This window comes from Aulonocara stuartgranti, assembly GCF_965226115.1.
Source record: "Aulonocara stuartgranti genome assembly, chromosome: 20".
Taxonomy (NCBI): Eukaryota; Metazoa; Chordata; class Actinopteri; order Cichliformes; family Cichlidae; genus Aulonocara; species Aulonocara stuartgranti.
The window spans coordinates 16,686,852-16,692,851 of record NC_138956.1 but is presented as its reverse complement, the minus strand read 5'-3'; positions in this window follow the sequence as shown (position 1 = coordinate 16,692,851).

The window sequence follows — 6,000 nt, the reverse complement described above, 5'->3', positions numbered from 1 at the left end:
GTGTGCCAGTGAATGTAAGTTAACAGAGTAACACAGCCAGCAAGAAATGAAATATCAGATGAAATGAGTTACTGTAACAAATACTAAGAATCTCCTCTCTTCATTTGTCTTTGCAGGCAGACGGTGTTGCCGATGGGAAAGGAAAATGACTGCCAATAAAGACACACAAATATAGCTACACACACACGAGCATGCATGCACCTGCACACATATGTTCATATACAACAATGTTCAGATAAAGTTCAATAAAGTTCTTGTTGTTCAACTGCAAAATCCTGTGTTTTCTTTCTCACACTGATGGAGGATGGGAAAAGTCCACAGTCATGGTATTCAAAAAGAATATAATGCAAAGATTTGCAGCTGAATCACAACATGAGGAGCAGCATTGTAATGGAATCCTTCTTATATAATACTGTTATATACCTACTTACTACTTGAAGCACTATAGATTAAAAGTCCCTAACTGTAGATTAAAACAACACTTAAAAAAACAAGTTTAATAATTTGTTTGAAAAGGTGTAATTCCAGATTAAAGTTACAGTACACTAATAAGATTCACAAAACAGATTCACTGAATGTTATTTATTATAATTACAGAAAAGACTCCAAGCGAATCATCTTCAATTCCAAGTACTAGTACCTGCTAATATAGGCAGAATTAATAATGTGATTGGCTGAAAGGTCTGTGTAGTCATGAGTTGGGGTGGGAGGGGCAGTGATGTCAGAGTGTGGTAAGAATACAGCAGACTGGAAGAGATTTGCTTCAAGTTAAGTTCAATCAAAATCACTAATACTCTCATATTTTATGATATTAATCTTTTGTCCTTCCAGAATATAAATCACTACTGCTTCCAACATTGTTCTGATGTTCTTTTTCTACTGATAGCCCTGTGCATTACTTGTAGGATTTTTGATTAAAAATCCAATTTCTTAACTGTAGATTAAAACAACACTCTATTTAAATAGTTCATTAATTTATTTGAGAAGGTGTAATTCCAGATCAAAGTTGCAGTACACTTACAAGGATGATATGCAAATGCCATTAATTAGGTTTGTCGCATTAATTACACAAAAATCATCCTTGATTTCAAGTTAGTTTAGTAATGGATTATTTGATTTGCTAATCGACAGTGATGTGAGTAGAAGTCCTGAGAAGTGTGATTTGGTAAATGGGAAGTCTAATCACCATTCCTTAACTCTAAATTACTAATTCTTCTGGCTTTAAAAAAAATCCTAATCCCTTAAGATAAAAATAAATACATAAAAAAAAAAAAAAAACACCCAGCACGCCCCTGCGGGCGGTTTATCCTTCAAGCCCGGGTCCTCTACCAGAGGCCTGGGAGCTTGAGGGTCCTGCGCAGTATCTTAGCTGTTCCCAGGACTGCGCTCTTCTGGACAGAGATCTCCGATGTTGTTCCCGGGATCTGCTGGAGCCACTCGCCTAGCTTGGGAGTCACCGCACCTAGTGCTCCGATTACCACGGGGACCACCATTACCTTCACCCTCCACATCCTCTCGAGCTCTTCTCTGAGCCCTTGGTATTTTTCCAGCTTCTCGTGTTCCTTCTTCCTGATATTGCTGTCATTCGGAACCGCTACATCGATCACTACGGCCGTCTTCTTCTGTTTGTCTACCACCACTATGTCCGGTTGGCTAGCCACCACCATTTTGTCCGTCTGTATCTGGAAGTCCCACAGGATCTTAGCTCGGTCATTCTCCACCACCCTTGGGGGCATCTCCCATTTTGACCTCGGGACTTCCAGGTTATACTCGGCACAGATGTTCCTGTACACTATGCCGGCCACTTGGTTATGGCGTTCCATGTATGCCTTGCCTGCTAGCATCTTGCACCCTGCTGTTATGTGCTGGATTGTCTCTGGGGCATCTTTACACAGCCTGGGGTCTTGCCTGGTGTGATAGACCCCAGCCTCTATGGATCTTGTACTCAGAGCTTGTTCTTGTGCTGCCATGATTAGTGCCTCTGTGCTGTCTTTCAGTCCAGCTTTGTCCAGCCACTGGTAGGATATCAGCCACCTCCTCTATCTGCCGGTGGTACATACCAGTCCGAACGACATTCCAATGTCATTGCTGTATAGCCTGGTAGTGTGGATCAGTGAATCGATGTCTCGTTCACTCTTGGCATACAGCTTGATGTCATCCATGTACAGGAGGTGGCTGACAACTGCTCCGTTCCGTAGTCGGTATCCGTAGCCAGTCTTGTTAATGATCTCACTGAGAGGGTTCAGGCCTATGCAGAACAGCAGTGGGGACAGAGCATCTCCTTGGTAGATCCCGCACTTGATGGTGACTTGTGCTATGGGCTTGGAGTTGGCCTCTAGTGTTGTACGTTGAGTTGAGTTCCTGATGAAGGCTCTTAGGGTCCCATTGATCTTGTACAATTCTAGGCATTCCAGTATCCAGCTGTGGGGCATTGAGTCATAGGCCTTCTTGTAATCAATCCAGGCAGTGCACAGGTTGGTCAGTCTGGTCTTGCAGTCTCGGCTGACTGTTCTGTCTACCAGTAGCTGGTGTTTTGCGCCTCTGGTATTCTTGCCAATTCCTTTCTGTGTCCCGCTCATGTATTGACCCATGTGCCTGTTCATCTTAGCCGATATGATGCCTGACAGGAGCTTCCATGTAGTACTGAGGCAGGTTATTGGTCGGTAGTTGGAGGGGACCGGTCCCTTCTTGGGGTCCTTGGGGATCAGGACTGTCCGACCTTCGGTTAGCCATTCCGGGTGTCTCTCGTTAACTAGCAGCTGGTTCATTTGTGCTGCCAGACGCTCGTGGAGTGCAGTCAGCTTCTTTAGCCAGTAGGCGTGAACCATGTCGGGCCCTGGTGCTGTCCAACTCTTCATACTGGAGACCCTTTCTTGGATATCTGCCACTGTGATGGTTACTGGACCCTGTTCAGGGAGGTCGCTGTGGTCTGCCCTCAGATCAACTAGCCACTGAGCATTGCTGTTATGGGTTGCATCCTTCTCCCATATGCTCTTCCAGTATTGCTCCGTCTCCAGCCTTGGTGGTGCTGGTGGTAATAAGCTGTTCTCTTATTATTGTTCCCTTGCCACTGAGAGTACACCTTTGCTGGTTCTGTGGAGAACAGCTGGTTTATTCTCCTGCCTTCTATCTCTCTGGTGTACCTCCTCAAGCGGCTGGCCAAGGCTGTGAGTCTTTGCTTGGCAGTTTCCAAGGCCTCAGGTATGGACAGCTTGCTGTATTTCTTATGCACCTTCTTTGTCGCACCTTTCTGCAACTCCGTTAGTTGGCTAACCTCCCTCCGTGCTACTTTGATCTTGCTCTCTAGCCTCCTTCTCCATGGAGGGTACTGCCCCTTGTGGCTGTTCAACTTGTAGCCAAGCATCTCACTGATCACTGCTGCCGTATTGTAGATCAGCTTGTTAGTGTCGGTAATCGTGGTTGTAGGTATTGTCCGTAGTGCTGCATTAACATCATCTATGTCTGCGGTAGGCTCGCTTAACATAGGGGGTCTAGCCTTAGGACCCTTACTGGATACAGACGCCCCAGGCAGGAATCGCTACGCTATCCAGCTGCTATATATATATATATATATATATATATATATATATATATATATATATATATATATATATATATATATAAAGATAAAAATACAGTATCTCAAAATGAAAACATAACCGTAAATTCAGACACGTAAGGTAGTGCTGAAAAGAATGATCTAATTTGCCAACATAGTTGAGGGTAACAGTACTTAAAATACGAGATGACTCTTTTGGAATCCTTTCAATAATTAAAATGAATTAAATGTAATTAAATTAATATTAATTCCTTTTGGGAATCTTGCTAGTGCAATGTTTAACTCTTTTGGAATCACATCTTGTAAAAATGATCTTTGAGGAGGAACCAGGACGCGGGGGACCTCACCAGCCAGTGGTGAAGGTTGGGAAGAACAAGGGAAATTCCTGGCCCGAAGTTGGGGTGCTGGCTTGACTGGCCTCACTTCCACCCAAGACACCGTGCTTTGCAGTCCTGCTCAGCTGTCAGTAAGCCACGGCTGGATGGCTCATGGGGCTTAGTCAGGCAATCGGAATATGTGGTGGTGCATGGATTGTAATACCACTGCAGGTGAGATGGACACACCTCTTTGATCTTGCCTCGCCAGCTTAAAAGCTGTATTGGTTCCTGTGTTGAGGGTTGTTGCGGAGATGTGAAATAAAGCATGCTGAAACGCTTAAAAGTTGACACTGGGCCTTCAGTGGTTTGTTACTTAGGTGCCAAAAGCCAGGATTGTGGGCAGTGCAGACCCACAACTGGACTGGCAAGGGGAGGAGCACTGCCACTCCCCCAAAGTTTGGTGTTGTATTCACAATGATCTTTTAGCCAATCAGAGAACTGAATTCTGCTATTTTTAAAGGGTACTGGACCTTGGAAAGCAAGAATACCCATTAGGAATTTTGTGTGTAAATAATACTAAATCATTAGCAAGAGAAATAAAAAAAAAAAAAAAAAAAAAAAAAAAAAATATATATATATATATATATATATATATATATATATTTTCTTTTTTTTTTTTTATTTCTCTATATATATATATCTATATATATATCTATATATATATCAGATTGTTATTGTGGCGAGAATAAGGCACGGCGGGACCACGGAGTATCATTCGGAGCCATCTTTATTTACATCTCACCACAACACACCCAAACCCCTGAGTCCCCGTGTTTTTAACTAGGCGGGCGTGATTAAGGATGCTGTGCAGGTGCGTCCGCCCTCCCTGCACGGCACCGCAGACCACGCCCCACCACAGTTACTGTATCTAAGTTGCAATTGTCATTTGTGGCGGAGGTGTGGTCCGGGGCGCGGCTGCAGGGGAGGAGTGGTGCAGTGAGCTCAACGGGGCGGTGCTGGTAAGAACAGCTGATGGCGATTTTGGACTGATGGTGGTTTTTCCTTCCCTTTATATAGTGAGGCGGAGAGGAGCGGAGGGAGGAAGCTGGGGAAACCGACCGCTGCCAAACGGTGTTCAGCTGTCATTCTGTGGACACTCACAATAAACGTGCATCTGATGTTAACGACGTGTGTGTGGGTGTATCTGTGCCTAGCGTGTGTCACAAGTGGTGCCGAAACCCAGGACCTTGCCGGTGTGGGGATGTCCGACCCGCAGGCTGCGCCGCCCGCCCAGCCTTTGCAGCTTTTGGCGCAGGTGCTAGCGGAGATGGCGAAAATGAACCACGACCATGCGGCGGCCCAGCGGGCTCACCTGGCTGCGCTGCAAGAGCAGACGGACCGGCAGACTCGGCAAACCTGTCGGCTGGCCGTGGCGGATCGGCCGTTTGCTTGGGCCCGGAAGCTGCATGATGCGGCCGTACGCTGGCTGCAGCCGGGATCGTCAGAGGGCGAGACGCTGCTGGTGGGCAAAGTGGTGCTGGAGCAGTTCGTGGAGGGGCTGCCTGCAGAAACGGCGAGATGGGTCAGGCGCCACCGTCCCGCGAGTCTGGAGGTGGCGGTTACGTTGGCAGAGGACCACCTTGCCGCTAGAGCAGGGGAGCCCGGGGACAGCGGCAGGAGGTCACGTGGGGTGCTCGACCTGATTAAAGAAAGCTGGGAGGACGGTCCGAGCCCCGCCAAGAATGAGATTCAGTACGTGTTAGACCTGAGAGCAAAACTCCACACTTTGGGGAGGTTGTCACGGGAGAATTTGCTCCAGGCTCAGCAGCGTCAGCAACGCCTGTATGACAGAGGGGCTAGACTTAGGCAATTTTCACCGGGAGACAAAGTGCTTGTATTACTCCCTTCTTCCAGCTCGAAGTTGCTCGCCAAGTGGCAAGGACCCTTTGTGGTCACACGGCGAGTCGGGGACGTTGACTATGAGGTCGCTCGGTCGGACAGGGGAGGGGCCACGCAGATTTATCACCTCAATCTCCTTAAAGTGTGGAGAGAGGTTGAAACCGCTTCTCTGGCAAGCCTGGTTAAGGAGAGAGATGAGTTGGGGCCGGAGGTGCCAAATTCCAT